Genomic DNA, 18,949 nt, shown 5'->3' on the forward strand with positions numbered 1-18,949 from the left:
TATGATTTAAAATGTGTTAGATATTTAAACATTTGAGGTGTATCCACCTTGGTTTAGTAGAGCTAGAAGTACAGAAGAATTAACCTCTTGTACGTTGGCCTTTGAGTCTAGTTGTCTCTGGATAGGAGATGGTAAATCCTTAGGATTTTCTATGACATTAGTTAGAACAACCAACACACATCATACCACAAAAGGAGGCCCCAATATACGCCAATCAAAGACATACCAAGATATAGAATGATCAATGTAGCCTCGAATAGGTATAGGCATAGGACACAAGATGAAAATCAATGTGAAAAGACCAATCATTCAAACAACATACACATGGCCTACTGACATCTCTAGCCAAGAGTATGACATGGATTTGGATGGACTGGTGGATATTAGAAGGATGTATCCCAATGGGAAAGGATAATAAGATGTGACTGAAAAGGTGGCAAAATACTAAGTGGATGTGCAAGATGGGCAGACTGGGACATTGCTGCTTAAATTAAATTAGCATAGTATGGATGGGTGTTTGTTTGACGTGCAAGTCAAGAAAAGCGCAAATTAATGGGAAAAACTCAAAATAGAGGAGGAAAGCTCAGTGTGTTCCATTTCTATCCTTATTCATGGTTTAAATCATAGATCATCATCTCAATGGGAGGGGGAAGGCAATGGAGAACCAATAAAAAAGGGGTGGGTAAGTGGATGGAAGCAAAGCAAAGAATACTTGCATGAATGGGAGAGGGGAATAATATGTTTAGAGTAGGTGAATGGAAAATTAATGACTTACATTACTAAAGAAATAGGGGAAGTAAAGGAGAGGGTGCAAGCGGTGAAGCTAGGCGACAAACTAATTGCTAACATCATTAAAGAATTGTGGATGCATGTTGATGGTTGCAATGGGATGACCGTCCAAAGAGATGGTGGATCTAACTTATTTACCCTAGTGCTTGAGAATAGGTTTTTACCAAGGTACTTACCCATAGTGCCACAAAGTGGTTTTCACTAATGGACGAAATGATTTTTCTTTACTTTTTTGCATTTTTTCAAATTTTTTATGCTTTTTGATTTTTTAAATTTTATTTTTTATTTTTGAGTATTGGGACTCCCTGAAGATCAGGCATAAAATTTCTTCACGTGCATGATGTTCATGGGTTAATCTAGAGGTTTCCCTTCAAGTGTAGCCAACTAATAAGCTCTGAAACCATATTTTGCAGTGATGACATAGGGTCCTAACCAATTAGGCTCAAACTTGCCCTTCTTTTCACGGTTCAGAAGATTTTTCCAATTTTCCATAATGACGAGGTCATCAATGTCAAATTCTCGGGTCTTGACTTTCTTGTTATAACTGAGTTGAAGATGATTCTAATAAACCCAAAGATGATTCAAGGCCTTAGGACATTGTTCATCTAACAATTCAAGATCTTGTAATCTGGCCACTCTATATTCTTCGCCAGGGAGGATGTTTTGCAAAGACACCCGCAATGAGGGGATCTCGATCTCAAGGGGGAGAATGACTTAAGAACCAAAGAGTGGGGAATATGGTCTGGCTCTGGTGGCCATGCAGATGTTTCTGAGATAGGCCCAAAGGGCAGGATGGAGTTTCAAGTGCCAATCACAACTATCTTCATTGACTGTCTTTTTTAGGATCTTCATAAGAGTTTTGATTGAAACCTCAACTTGACCATTACCTTGTAGGTAATATGGAGTGGAGAAGCGGTGTTGAATGGTGAATTTTTGGTACAGTTCTTAGACATCTTGATTCTTGAAAGGTTTTCCATTATCTATAATGATAACTTTAGGGATTTTGTATCGACAGATTAGGTAATTTAGGATAAGTTTAGCAATTTGTTTGCCAGTGGTAAAGATGAGTTGTATGGCTTCCACCCACTTGATGAAGTATTCTGTAGGGGCGATTATGAGCTTGTGGCCATTAGAAGAGATGGGATGGATTTTTCCTATTAGATCAAGCCCCCACTATGAGAAGGGCTAGGGTGTAATGAATGGTTGTAGATCTTGAGATGACACATGAATCTTATCACCATGTTTTTGACAAGGCATGCATTTCTCAACATAGTGATATGCATCTTGTTCCATTATAGGCTAATAGTACCATGTGCATGAGAGATTATTAGACCTTGCATAATGCTCATTCAACCTCCTCTTTGTCTAAACACCTTAGGATGGTTCCATCAAAGTTCCTTCGGAATAGAGTGTCTGTAAGGATATTGTAACGAGCAGATCAACAAATGAGTTTGTTGTTGGGTTTTGGCAAGGTGAGGGGGGATGGTATTATTGCAAAGGTAAGCATAGGTTTCTTGATATCAGGGAGAGTTGGAACCAACAAGGACACCCACCATATTAGACTCAGGGACATCGTATGTTGGGACTAGGAGATGCTTAACCAAGAATTCACACTTTTGACTGTTTTTGGCATCTGCAAGAGGGAACCACTAGTAGTCATGGCATCAACGACTTTGTTGTTTGTCTGAAGAATCTTCTCAAATTGAATCAAAGTGAAATGTTATTTAAATTCCTCCACCATGCGACAATAAGGGAGAAATTGTCTTTTATTTGGTACTCATTATTGACTTGTTTAATGACAAGTTAGGAGTTTCCATATATATGCAGAACAATGGTTTTCCATTGGATAGCCAAATGGAGACCAATAATGAGAGCTTCATACTCTGTGATGCTACTTGTGCATGCAAATTCTATCTTGTAAGACTTGGGTATGCAATCTCCTTAAGGGGTGATTAACAAAATGCCTTCCCTTGATCCATATTGTGTGCAAGGACCATCAAAGTAGAGCTGCCATTTGGTGGATTGTGTGATTGTCCTGATACAATAATTTGGAAATTCTACAATGAGGGGGTGTTCTCCTTGTAGAGGGGTGTCAGCTAGTTGATCAACAATTATTTGTCCTTCAATTTCTTTCTGGTCTACATACTTAATATTTAATTCACTTAATATAATAACCCACTTGGTGGTGCATCTTGTAAGAGAGGCCCTTGACAATAGGTATTTGAGAGAATCAATTTTTGCAATGAGCTTGGTCTTATGATTGAGCATATAATGGTGGATTTTTTGAGTACTAAAAACAAATACAAGGCATGCTCACTCTTTTGGAGCATATTTAAGCTCATAACCTACTATTGTGTGGTTAATGTAGTAGATAGGGTGCTCTTTTCCTCAATCATCAGTTTGTTCTAGTAATGCCCCTAGGGCCACTAAGGTAGCTGAAATGTATAGAGGAGTGGTTGCCCAGGAATAGGAGGCATCAGGATTGGTACAGATGCCACCTATATTCTTTGAGTTTTTCAAAGGATTTTTGGCACAAGCAATCCCACTGAAAAGTGTGTCCTTATGTAGGAGTAAGAAAAGTGATGGCACTTGTCTGCAAGCTGTGCGATGAACCGACAGATAGAGTAAAGTTTACCTTGTAGACTGCAGAGCTCCTTGAGAGTCTTGGGAGGAAGAATTTCCATAATTGTTTTTACCTTTGTTGGATCTACTTTGATTCATCTTCTAGAAAAAATTAAACCAAGAAGTTTACTAGATGTGACTCCGAAGATATTTCTTGGGATTAAGGCAAAGTTTGTATTTCTCCAATCTCTCAAAGATCCTTCTCAAGAGTGCGATGTGACTTTTGCATGTTTTTTATTTACCCTAAATATTATCCACATAATCTTCCATGATGTCATGGAGGAGGCCATGGAAGATGGTAGCCATTGCTCTCTGATAGGTAGCACCTACATTCTTCAATCCAAATTGGATAACCTGATAGGAGAATGTTCCCCATGGAGTGGTGAAGGAAGTCTTGTGTTGATCTTCTTCAGTGATCTTAATTTGGTTATAGTTAGAGAAGACATCCATTAGAGATAGTATCTCATGTCCAATTGTGAGGTAAATGATCATGCCAATATTTGGGAGAGGAAAATCATCTTTAGGGAACACTTTGTTAAGGTCTTTGATGTTTGTGCAAATGCGTATGCCCCTAGCAAGCTTGCCAACAAGTATAATGTTTGAAACTCACAGAGAATTTTTTGTAACTCTACTTTGACTAATATAGAAATTTGAGGGTGCATCCTACAAAACTTTTGTTTGATTGGCTGGGCATCTGGCCTCACTGCAAGGTTTTTCACCACTAACTTTGGATCTAAGCCTAACATATCAACATAAGACTAAGCAAAATTGATTTCTATTTCTTTGAGGAAATTGATGATGTTCTATTTTTATTTGTCCATGAGAGATTTAGCAACAATAACATTCTTTGGATTGTCTTCAATACCCATGTTGATTGTGTCAATCTCTTCGATTAGCAGTTATGATCTTTCATGTAGTAGGGGAACCTGATAACTCAATGATGAACGGATAGTACCAAACCGGTACTGAGAGGGGGGGGGGTGAATTAGTACAGACAAAAACATAATCCTAAACTGGTTTGTCAGCAGACACTGACCTTTGGCAGACAAACAGTAACACCGGTCTTAAATAGAGTACAATTGGCAAAACCCAGAATAACTGAGACAAGCATAAATCGGTTGACACTTATCTTTTCATACAATCTAATACTTCATTTCCATTTCACCCTAGTGCATGAACATGTAATCTATCATCAAAGATATATAAACAGCTAGATCAACATGATTTACCTTCAGACACAAATCAATTAAATCATCACATGAATATCACCACACATGACACACAGATTTTTCACGTGGAAACCCAACTGGGAAAAACCTCGGTGGGGATGAATACCCACAAGCTGTTTTTGAACTCTTTAGAAGCCCACTCTGTTAGGAGCCTTGTCTGGTTAAAAACTGAAACAATAGGTTCTGTTAGGAACCGATCCTGTTAGGAATCACCCAGTTAAGGGATGGCTAGAATACCCAGTTAAGGGTTAAACCCTGTTAAAGGTTACCTTGTTAGAGGATTTCAAGAACTCAATGGTTTTGAGTCACCCTGTTAAAGGATTTACAGTAAGCCGGTTAAAGCTACCCTGTTAAGGGATTTCCCAATTGTTGAAGTGGTTAGAGATCAATAGGTATTACAATGATTTGGTAACAACACTCAATGCCAATGCAGATCCGCTTTAGCTCCTCTTCACCTTCTGCACTTACACTCTGCAGGTATCACTTCTCTCCTCTGGTCTAGCAAGACTCACGTATCTCTTCTCTTGGATACACACACACAACTTTTGCCAACAACTTCAGAAAGAAACACAACATCGACCTTATAGGAAACAGATAGGTCGGTAGCATAAACCCTAAACCCTAAACCTGTTAGGTTAAGCAATTCAATCGGTTCAATCCCAACCATTAAGAACATTGCATTAAATGCAACAGTCTTGAACCAATCTCAAGACGTTCTCCATCTTTCATTTTCCACCGATTTCATGATAGCTGATAACCCATCACGCGTTTTCACTGTTTACAGACTTCGCACATTCCCGAGGTAGATAGGAGAAATCTCCTTCATGCAAGATCCTTCATGCACACAAGGCTGACGTGGCAACACGATCTGTTCTTTGTTACAATGTTAACTCATCATACAAAGTCACCAGTTGAGTCACACAGGCTTGAAGTACTTCAATTGAAAACCCTGAAGTTGAGACTACCAACCGGTAGTCATACAAAGCTTCCATGTATTGGTTCCCATAACCACATGCAGGTTCACCTTGAACAACCACACCGCTTCACTTTGGCACATATGCCAATTCTCACATATACCGGTTCTTGGTAACATACTGGTTCTCTCTTCTTCAGCATATTGACATCAATGACAACATACAATATCATCATGTCCTCATACCGGTTCATATAATGCCAACAATCTCCCTCTTTGGCATTGATGGCAATATGCAAAGATATCTCTCCGCTTCACATCTTCTCCCCCAATTTCTATAGATATCTCCCCACTTCACTTCTTCTCCCCCTTTGACAACAATGCCAAAGTGGAGGCACAAGCTTCCCTGTTCCATTATGCTGCTCCCCCTAAGGAGTAGCATTCTTCAACACATCAATCCTGAAGAAAAATTTGACTATGCAATACTTGACTGATGTGGAGCATATACCTTTAGTTTACCTCCTGAAGGGGCATCACTCCTAATTCACCTCTTAAGTACATAAATGTAGCCTTTGGGAGAGGCTTGGTGAATATGTCTGCTAACTGCTCCTTACTGGAAACATGTTCCAGTGCAATCTCTTTGTTCTGAACCTTTTCCCTCAAGAAATGATACTTAAGCTCAAAGTGCTTGGTTCTATAATGTAAAACCGGATTCTTGGAGATGTTAATTGCACTAGTATTGTCACAAAATATACTTACCAATTCAGATACAGTAACTTTGAAGCCATTTAATACATGCTTCATCCAAATTGTCTGAGTACAGTTCATGAAAGCTGCAACATACTCTGCTTCCGCCGTAGACTGAGATACAACTCTGCTTCTTACTCATCCATGAGACCAGTCTACCACTGAGAAAGAATGTACCACTAGTTGTGCTCTTCCAATCGTCCACATTACCTACCCAATCAACATCTGTGAATACTTACGAGTTGAAGTCCTTGCTATATGGATACCACCATCCATAATCAATAGTTCCCTTCAGATACCTAAGAATCCGCTTGACTGCAACCAAGTGGGATTCTCTTGGATTTTTTTGGAACCTTACAGTAATTCCAACTGCATGTGCAATATCTAGTCTGCTATGCACTACATAATGCAACTTACCAATCATTGATCGGTATTCCTTCTCATTAACCAATGTTGAGTCATCCTCTTTGGATAGTTTACAACCAGTCACCATCGGTGTACCAACCGGTTTGCTATCTTCCATGCCAAAGGTCTTCAACACCTCTTTGACATACTTGGACTAAGTGATAAAGATTCCATCTTTCATCTGTTGAATTTGCAGTCCAATGAAGAACTTAATCTCCCCTATGAGTGACATCTCAAACTCTTTCTTCATCTCATCTGCAAACTCATGACTCATCTTGTCATCTCCACCAAAGATAATGTCATCAACAAATACCTCACAAATCAGGATCTGATCTCCTTCAGACTTCAAGTAGATATTGCTATATTCGCTTGTTCTCTCAAATCCAATCTTCACAAGATGGGAGTGCAGGTGTTCAAACCATGCTCTAGGTGCCTTTTTTAGACCATATAAGGCTTTATGTAGCCTACACACCATGTCATTGTCTTCAGATAGGGAAACCCGTCTAGTTGCTCTATATACACCTCCTCTTCAAGTACACCATTTAAGAATTCAGATTTTACATCCATTTGATATACTTTGAATCCTTTAAAAGATGCATATGCAAGAAGCATACGAACTCCTTCCAATCTGGCTACAGGAGCAAAGGTTTCTCCATAGTCTTCTCCTTCTTCTTGGGCATATCCTTTACACACCAGTCTGGCTTTGTTTCTAATCACTGTGCCATCCTCATTCAATTTATTTCTGAAAACCCATTTGGTACCGATGACATTTTTATGCTCCGATCTGGGTACCAAAGACCATGTACCATTTCTCTCTATCTGGTCAAGTTCCTCTTCCATTGCCTTGAACCAGTCTTCATCTTTATGTACCTCTTTGAATGATTTAGGCTCAAATTCAGAGATCATACATGAGTTTTCTCTAACCTTTCTTCTTGTAAGGATTCCTACATCCTTATCTCCTATGATCTGCTTAGGATCATGATTCAGCTTGACATACCAAGGAATGGTCTTAATAGATTCCTCTTGCTTTTCTTCTTCATCCTCATCTCCATTAGTATTAGCATCTACATCTACCGGTGTAGGAACACTATTACTGGTACTTGGTTGACTGGCAACCGGTTCCCAGAAGGTTACAACCGGTTCATTTACCGCTTGCTCACTGTCAGTTTCCTCAGTTTTCTCAGAGGTTTCATCAACTCTTACATTGATGTTTTCCATAATTCTCTGAATCCTATTATTGAAACACTTGAGAGCTTTGCTCTTGGTGGAATACCCTAGGAATATTCCCTCATCACATTTTGCATCAAATTTTCTCTGGTGTTCGCTCCTCTTGATGTAACATTTTCTACCAAACACTCTAAAGTATCTAACCATAGGTGTCTTACCAGTCCAATACTCATAAGGAGTTTTATCCTTACCTTTCTTGATGAGCACCCGATTCATTGTGTAGACTGCAGTGCTCACCGCTTCTCTCCAAAAGGTGCGAGCAACCTTTCCTTGAATCAACATTGTTCTTGCTGCTTCAACCATAGTCTGATTATTCCCCTCTACTAGGCCATTCTGCTGTGGAGTCCGGGGGGAAAACAATTGCCTCTTGATGCCATGTTCTTCACAGTACTTGCTGAATTCACCGAAAGTGAATTCCCCTCCTTGATAAGTTCTCAGGCACTTGATCCTTTTACCACTTTCCTTCTCCACTAATGCTCTGAAAGCTTTGAACTTTACAAAAGCTTCAGACTTATCTTTCAAGAATGTGACCCACATCATTCTTGAGCAGTCATCAGTGAGAATCATGAAGTACGTATCACCCTGCACACTCCTAGTTTTCATAGGACCACACAAATCAGTATGCACAAGATCAAGCAAATTGTCAACAGTGAAAGGTTTACCTTTAAAGGTTGAGGAAGACATTTTCCCCAGTTGACACTCTCTGCATAAGGTATTTTCTGGTTTGCTCAATGCTGACAACCCTCTAACTACCTTGATCTTACTGGCCTTCACAATGTTATCAAAGTTTATATTGAAGAGTCTCCTATACCATATCCAACTATCATCAAATTTAGCCATAAGACATGTACTTATATTTGCCTTCAACTGAAATAGGTTACCTTTGGTCTGCATACCGGTGGCCACCAATTCACCATTCTTTCCTATGATTCTGCACACTCCATTCTTGAATTCCAGAGTGAGACCACTATCATTCAGCTAGGCAACACTCAGAAGGTTGTGTTTGAGACCATCAACCCAATACACACTGTCAACACTACTCTTTCCATTTAGAGAGATAGACCCTCTGCCTTTGACTGTACATGGTGCATCATTACCAAAGCGAACCACACCACCATCATACTCTTCCAAGGATAGAAACTTGCTCCGATCACTAGTCATATGGTGAGAACAACCACTGTCAATAATCCACTCATTGGAATTATCAAAGCGGGAGACAAGAGCCTTCTTGTCTGACACATCGTCCTTGATAGCAACAAACACAATATCTTCATTTTCTTCATCTTCTGACTCCTCATCTATGACACCTTCATCAACTACCACAAAACAGTTTCTCTGGTTTCCTCCTTTGAATTTCTTGAACCTTTCCGGTTTGTCCTTGTTGTCACCATTAGGACAGCTTACAACAATATGTCCTATCTAGTTAGAAGAAAAGCATTTCAAAGGGATTTTAACTCTGTATTAACCGGTTCCTTTAGGAAGCTTCCTGGCAAGAAGAGATTCAAATGCCATCAAAATCTCCTCATCATCCATTTCTCTGCTCTGTCTTGGTTCACCACTAGTGCTAGCTTCTTTTCCTTTTCTGGATGGTACAACAAAAGCTTTAAAAGCTGATTTAGTATTTTGAACACTGCCATCAAAACTATTTAGCTCATAGGCTGTCAACTTTGCAATGATGGAGTCTAGGGATACCTTAGTCTTGTCTATTGATCTCAACTCTCGAATAGAAGCAACCCTTATTGCATAGACCGGTAATAGGGATCTCAGAACTTTGCTTACCACAGTGGGATCTTCCATTTTACCACCTGCACTCTTGATATCTCTGACAACAGTTTTGATTCTTATTTCATACTGTTGAATGGTCTCACCTTCAACCATCTGCATGTCTGCAAACTTCCCTTTAAGGCTTTCTTCCTTAGCTTGTTTTACATGCTCATCACCGCCATAGATATTTTCAAGAGTATCCCATACCTCTTTGGGATTTACTTTATCTTGGACATCAATAAACTCAATGTCAGATAAACTACTAATTAGGGCTTCCATGACTTTCCCATTCTCTTACATCTCTCTCTTTTGGTCATCGGTGAGAGTACTGGTAGGGGAAACATAAGCATTCTCAACATAGCTCTAGTTTGAGCACCCATGCTTCTGATGTATATTTTCATTCTGTCTTTCCATATACTGAAATTGTCTCTGTTGAACTTTGGACCTTCCCTCTTCATCATTAGACTGGGATCTTTTCCTCAAGCGGTTAAGCTTATAACATAGAGGACCTGGAGGATGATCTGATACCAATTGATAACTCAATGATGAATGGATAGTACCAAACCGGTACTGAGAGGGGGGGGGGGTGAATCAGTATAGACAAAAACATAATCCTAAACCGGTTTGTCAGTAGACACTGACCTTTGGCAGACAAACAGTAACACCGGTCTTAAACAGAGTACAACCAACAAAACCCAGAATAACTGAGACAACCATAAACCGGTTGACAGTTATCTTTTCATACAATCTAATACTTCATTTCCATTTCACCCTAGTGCATGAACAGGTAATCTATCATCAAAGATATATAAACAACTAGATCAACATGATTTACCTTCAGACACAAATCACTTAAACCATCACATGAATAACACCACACATGACACACATATTTTTCATGTGGAAACCCAACTGGGAAAAACCTTGGTGGGGATGACTACCCACAAGCTATTTTTGAACTCTTTAGAAGTCCGCTCTGTTAGGAGCCTTGTCCGGTTAAAGACTGATACAATAGGTTATGTTAGGAACCGATCCTATTAGGGATCACCCAGTTAAGGGATGGCTAGAATACCCAGTTAAGGGTTAAACCTTGTTAAAGGTTACCTTGTTAAAGGATTTCAAGAACTCAATGGTTTTGAGTCACCCTGTTAAAGGATTTACAGTAAGCCGGTTAAAGCTACCCTTTTAAGGGATTTCCCAACCGTTGAAGTGGTTAGAGATCAACAGGTATTACAATGATCTGGTAACAACACTCAATGCCAATGCAGATCCGCTTTAGCTCCTCTTCACCTTTTGCACCTACACCCTGCAGGTATCACTTCTCTCCTCTGGTCTGGCAAGAATCACGTATCTCTTCTCTTGGATACACACAAATTTTGCCAACAACTTCAGAAAGAAACACAACATCGACCTTATAGGAAACAGATAGGTTGGTAACATAAACCCTAAACCCTAAACCCTAAACCTTTTAGGTTAAGCAATTCAAACGGTTCAATCCTGACCGTTGAGCATATTGCATTAAATGCAATAGTCTTGAACCAATATCAAGACATTCTCCATCTTTCATTTTCCATCGATTTCATGGCGGCTGATAACCCATAATGCATTTTCACCATTTACAGACTTTGCACATTCCTGAGGTAGATAGGAACAATCTCCTTCATGCAAGATCCTTCACGCGCACAAGGCTTATGTGGCAACATGATCTATTCTTCGTTACAATGCTAACTCATCACATAAAGTCAATAGTTGAGTCACACAAGCTTGAAGTACTTTAACCGAAAACCCTGAAGTTGAGACTACCAACCGGTAGTCATACAAAGCTGCCATGTATCGGTTCCCATTACCACATGCCGGTTCACCTTGAACAACCACACTGCTTCACTTTGGCACATATATTGGGTCTCACATATACTGGTTCTTGGTAACATACTGATTCTCTCTTCTTCAGCATATTGACATCAATGACAACATACAATGTCATCATGTCCTCATACCGTTTCACATAATGCCAACAGAACCATGGTAGGCAGGTCAAGTTCCTCATATTCTAGCGCCTGATCCAGGTTTTCAATAGAAGAAATGTCCTTTGTTGTTACTTTTTCCATGTCTAAAGGCAGATCACTAAGGCTTTCACCAAGGGACTTTTGATTTTTCTTTATATTTTCACTTTTGTGACTAAGGGAGTTGACCTAACTACCAAAGTATGCCTCCATGTTAAGTTGGAATTTGTTGACAGACATGTGATCCTCGAGCTATCACATGTTTAGTAATGTCCCGAGGGCATGATTGTCAATGCAAATATCAAGAGTCAGTGGCCCTTGTTGATCTCAATCAATGAGTTTAGCGTATACAAGGGGAACGGTTGATTGGTTGGAAGGAGTGATAGGAGTGACGAACTTTATGTAGGCATCATCAAAAATATCATCAAGATATTCGAAGGGAAATTCATGGAACTCCTCTTCATCAAAGTTGTTGACATCAGAGGGAGGGTCTGTTGAAACACCCATGATAGTGGCCTTAGGCATTGGGGAGTAACCCAAGCCTCTATTATACTTGTATGAAGATGAAGAGAAGGGTGTTTTTCTTCCTTGTTCTTTAGGTCCAAGATTGTGTCCTTTGTAACCCATCTTTTCTACTATAGTTGATGTCTTACGGTACATTTCTTTAAGAATATCTATCGGTGTTTAATTTTCTTTTCTATAGAGCTAGGAAGTAACATTAGTTTCAAGACTCTCTTCATCAAGCGGTCCCCACTACTAGAAAGTGGTCTTCTCACATTGCATGGTAGGTTTCTTCTGAATTTCAATTTCCTTGGGCCTACTATAAGACTTTGGAGAAGGAGGGAGATGTCCTACATAGAATGTGTTCTCAAGGGTATATTCTCCACAACCATTGTCAATGAGCTTGACCTTGATCTCAGGTTGGGTGGAGGTGAATGTGATGTTGGAAGTGTCAGATGGTGGTGGTGAAGCTAGTGTGTTGAGCAAATACACTCATCCACAACACACTCAATTACAAAGATATTACATTTATTTATACATGACATCAACCTTAGCAAGATTAATAAGGTCGGCTCAACACTCATCACCTAATTACAAAAATATAATCACACATGCTATAATATCATATGCAGACCAAGCAATGTTGGCTAAGACATAGCACTAAACAATGATACATGTCTCAAATATGAAACACCTCCAAGAATTATTCATCGAACATCTGCAACATGCTACAAGCATCTGGATGGCCAAAACAATGAATAACAGTAACACATTGGAGAAAATCATCAGTTACACGCACAACAATCGATGCAGACCACCAACACAAAAGGCACATGATCCATAAATATCCACAAGAATCATGAATTATCACCGCAACATTCACAACAACTCAAATTATTAGAATCATATCATCATCATACTGAAATTCAAGAACACTAACTGTAACAACTGTCAACCTGGAAAAATTAGTTGCAAAGCTCCAAACCACAAACCATCTGAATTGAAGACACACATCAAAGTCCCAAATATTCTTATAAATTTATAGATCAAGATATTGCAATACAGAGAAATGCATATCAAATTACTCACACTCTGGCATCACTAAACAACAAAAAAACCATCCACAACATCGATAACCATAACTCACTCAAATCTTCATGTGGACCTCTAAAAATTGCACTGAAATATCTAAGAACAATCCTCTACAAACTATTTAATCCGCAAACTTTGATAATCAACATGCTAAACAAACCAACTAACTGACCTCACTGCAACACTATCATAGACAAAGAAAATGTTGACATCAATGACAACACATCTCTTAGATAAATCTAAAGCACATATTGGCATTGATTGAAACATATGATGTGAAAAACAATTAATGACAAAGAAATCAACAAATCTCTCATATTACTCTTTTCCTCTTACAAACATTCTCCCCCCCTTAGATTATTACAAAGTTTTTCACAGGAATCTCTCCCCCTTTAACATCAATGACAAAGACACATATTTTCACCACAAAACCTCAAAACTAACTCACTGAATACTCCCCCTAAGTAGTAGCCTCCATTCATCAATTTGGTTCACAAGACATGATTGTGAAATACATCGAACTGATGCATACCAATGCACCTTAGTTCTGATCAGGAGGGGCAATTACTCCTAAATTTCCTTTGAGATACTCAAAAGTATCTTTAGGAAAAGGCTTCATAAAAATGTTTGCAATTTGTTCCTTTGTAGACACATACTCCAATATAACATTTACCTTGTCTCTCAAAAAGTGAAACTTGATAGATATATGCTTGGTATTTGAATATAACATCGGATTCTTAGAAATGTTAATTGCACTTAAACTATCACAGTAAATAGAAATAGGCTCATCATACACAAATCTAATATCTTTCAACATCCGCTTCATATTCCATATAACCTGAGTACAATTGTTAGCAAAAACAATATATTATGCCTCAGCAGTAGATACATAAATTGAATTCTTCTTTTTACTCAACCAAGAAACCAACCTATTTGTAATTCCCACCAAAATACCTTAGAGAAATAAACCAAAAATTTACTAACAAAAGAAGAATTTTTTTTCTTTCCTTAACTTAATATTCATTACATCATAACATCAACATCTAGAATATAATGATTCTTCCATTAGTCATTATTGCATCATAACTATATACATGGATACATGGGCATAAACATAAACATAAACATGATCCATACCACACAAGCGGAAATCCATTTTCCCATTAACATAACTCATCATTAGACCATTCAATACATAAACTTTCCCTAGGGTACCTTAACGTCACTACTTGACATGAAACCACACACATAATAAACCATTTAGAACATTATGATATAACATACAACCTATCCATTTACTTTTCATACAACTATATCAAATCAGTCACACTTAAATACATTCTACTCAAATACCATGACGTTGATACTATTAGAACCAACAATACAAACATTCATATTATTCATCATTTCAATCACTATTAGAGAAACTTAAATATCATAATAATTTTCTTTAGTAATACTAGATCAATCTCTAAACTTCAACACTAAATCTCTATGGTAAGAGGCTTTATCCTTTATAAAACATGTGCCATCATACCTATATAATTTCCATCACTATAATCAGATTTATAACAACAAATTTAACTCTATCAATTTAATTTCCAAAAGCTACTACATGTACATATTTCATCATGCAATTTAACACAATATAATTGTACAAATACTACTCTTCCTTTCACTTGGAACTATAGTCTATAATTACATATTGAATAACCAAACCATGCGTGAATATACGAGGAGATCTTTTCCTAACTATTACATCATATCTTTTTCTCAATTATATCAACAACCATATAAAGATACATAACATGTGTATACTTCATTCTTTTTTTATAATTACATAGCATCATGATACAAGTCTTCCTTTCCATGAGCATAGAAATCAGCTCCAATAAATAGACACATGAAGATTCAAAGAATCCAATCTATGCACGCTATCATCCAAGAAGAATATCCCAATGGAAGAAGGCATCAAACCATCTGACCATGTGAAACCAATTAGGAACCACCCCCAGTGCTAGGAGATGACAAAGGTTCCAACTCACACTCAAGACCTAATTTGACACCTAGCAACCATAGGAATACAACATAATATACAAAACACATCACAAGGCTAAATCAAATAAATAAAGCTTCTAGAGGCATAATCAACAACATAGGCATATGGATAATGGACACATGCAGGGCAAGAGTTTCATCACATGATATCCTCACAACAGAAGGGGAAAGCCTCACCCTGATAGACATGAGGAACCATCTCAACCTTGGAGCCATTCAAGGGAGATCAATTTACCACTCCAACGGTCTTCCCAAGCTCATCCTGAGTAAACCTCCAGGACTATGAGGTGGGGAACAAACCAATTATTATCTTGTTTAGTGAATTCCTAAATACCCAAACCCGCTAATCAAATATTAAGATTATCACTTGCAATTGCAATGAAACTCTTCATGTGGTTCCATCAAGTCTAGACCCCCTCCTAGAGGCCTAATGCTCAAGACCTTGGTTCACACATGCAAGAGACCACTCTCCCTACCATGTACCAAAACCATAGGGTGGCACATAACAAAATGCATCACAACACAACATGAAACTCAACAAGGAAAGCATCCAAGATACATTTATAAGACTAATACAAACTGAAACATAAAGGATGCAATGAACAAGCAACAAATGCCATAAAACATGAATCATATCATAGGCCCAAGACCACATAAGGCAACAATAGAGAGAGATTAAATATTATCATAAAACACATAAAGAAGGCACAACTATGAATCCATTAATTATACATAACCCTCGGCAATGAGGCACACATATTCCTCTCGTTGGAGCTAGACGTATACATCCTCTATATCAAGGAATGCTTCCATCTTATTCAAGAAACTTTCCAAACCTCAATAGTCAAGTGCAAAAATACTTGTTGGAGCCCAAATAGGATTCAAACACATCATAAATGCATAGAACAATGCCCAAAAATCATCAACAATGCAAGACAAAGCCTTTGGGAGTGAAAACCAACAACGAAAAACCAACCGAGAAGCTCAAACCAAGTCCAAAATTATACTGAACTTGTTTTAGTGCTATTATCACTTGCTCTAGTGCTATTGTATCCCAAAGTAGTGCTTTTGTATCAAGGGTTGCAGTCACAGAAAATGGAAGTTAGGGTTAAGGAACTTCACCCAGATTCAAGCACAGACCTCCAAATGACCCAAATCTGACTTAGAACTCATGAAAGCAGATCTAGAATGCGTAGTAGGGGTTCTACCAATCCAATTGCATCAAATACACAAGAATCTAGACTCCTAATGACGAAAACATTACACAAGAAGAGTTGCAGTCACATCCCTTCCCTTGCAACTGATCCAAATAGAACCAAAACACAATAAACTCTAAAATAGATTATGCAGGGCAAATAAACCTTAAAAAAAACCAATACCAAGCCCTTAACATCATTCAAAGTACTCAGACCAAACTAGGAATCCATTCCCATACCCGACAATGCACAAACTCATATTTTTCCAAAACAAATGCAACCCAAATGAATCCCTTAACTTGCAGATTTGTGATAATAATTACCAAATAAAATCTATTCCTAAAATCCCCAAGCAATATTTTCAATACATGACAGACATTTTTTTTCGAATCTAAAGCCAAGTGCAGGAAAACGAAGCCAACCTGGTAAACGCAGAAATGGAAATGAAATCTGAAGTAGAGACTCCCAATATAATAAAAGTCCTTCAACAATTCGATTCCAAAACCAAGAAAAAACTCCAAAGCAAAATCCCCAAAAGCATCCGAAAAATCCCAACCCCCGTGAATGCACAAGAAGTTGAATAAATACAAAAATTAAACTCCAAAAACCTTAATCAAGGTTGACCAATCACAATATTCTAAAAAGTATATATTATACCTACCCCACACATTAATCAAGGTAAATATATAAAAATATATACATTATTCACCTATCTTGTCATTCGACCAATAAAATAGGAGGGTAGGTAAGTTATATCAAGATTAATTAAAAAGGGGGTAGAAAAACAATTAAATAGAAAATGTAAAAAAATATAACTCCAATGCAACTTAATAAACATGGGTACTTTTATTTACTCAATCAATTAATAATTATCCTTCACACAAAATCATTACTTCCCCATATTAAATATTTATAACTAGATATTAATAATTAAACCATTAAATTAAATAAATTAAATAAAATATAAATCCCATTAAATAATAATTCAATAAAATTCAATAAATAAAAGCAAATAAATATCACTTAATTAAATAAACAATAAATCAATCAAATTAAACGAATTAAATTAAATTGATTAAACAATAATCAAATAATCAAGTAAATAATAAAGTAATCATATAAGTGAATAAAAAATTAAATATTAAATCTCAATTAAACTTTAAATTAAATAATAAATTAAAACAAATATCCTTCAATCAATTAAAGGTAAATATTAGATAATTAAATGATCACACCTCTCTAATCGGGAATAAACATAAACTCAAAACAACTTACGCCAAGGTAACAAACACAACACAAGATTCTAACCTCAACTTGCATCGTGGGGCAAATGACAAGGTACACAACTTAGACCTAGAGTGTGTGAGGGAAATTATGTCATCTTCAACAACTTGCCATTGGGATAAAGACATGCTCAAACCTATAAAGCCAGGAGGAGTCGATGTCTGGTACCTGCAAACCTACATCAAACACTAACACAACATACACGATACATATACATCTTCATAAATAGGCAAGTGGTAGAGAATCGTGATGACATATTGTTCTCCCAATGAGTGATATGAAATCATATGTACACATAAAGATAGTCACACAATCAATCATCAAACATCACATAGAATCATAATCATAAAATAGGGTTAGTATCCACATATCATCATAAGTCCTATAATCCACATGAACAATAATCACATATAAATCTATGAATCATATAAATGCATCCATGAATGTGACTTTATATACTAACATCAAGAAGAACCATCAAATGTCATATATCATATGATATATCTAGCATCATCAATCACATGAATCTCCAAGCATAATGAGTCATATCAAGTATCATAAATCCACATAGAGTTATAGAATCAATGATACCATCTAAGATAGCAATAATATTCATAAATAACCATCTAAGTATCCACAATATGCCTATATAAGTCTATCAAAATGCAAGACTAGGAGGGATACTACACTATTTCCCAAGAAAAATGCACCACCACTAGTACTCTTTCGGTCATCAACATCTCCTACCCAATCAACATCAATAAAAGAAATCAAATTAAAATCATCATCTTTAGGATACCATAAACCAAAATCAACAGTTCCTTTCAGGTATCTAAAGATTCTTCTAACAACTACAACATGAAATTCCTTAGGATCAACTTGAAATCTAGCAACAGGACAAACATTATTCATGATATCCGGTCTAGTCTGAGTTAAATATAGAAATCCACCATTCATAGATCTTTCTGACTTTAGGGGAATCATCATCCTTCGTCAACTTACATCCGATCACCATAGGAGTCCCAACTAGCTTTGTATCCTGTAAACCAAACTTCTTCAATAATTCCTTCCCATACTTTGACTATGATATGAAAATCCCTTTTTTTGATTGTGTAATTT

This window comes from Cryptomeria japonica, chromosome 10 (assembly GCF_030272615.1).
Source record: "Cryptomeria japonica chromosome 10, Sugi_1.0, whole genome shotgun sequence".
NCBI classification, from domain to species: Eukaryota; Viridiplantae; Streptophyta; class Pinopsida; order Cupressales; family Cupressaceae; genus Cryptomeria; species Cryptomeria japonica.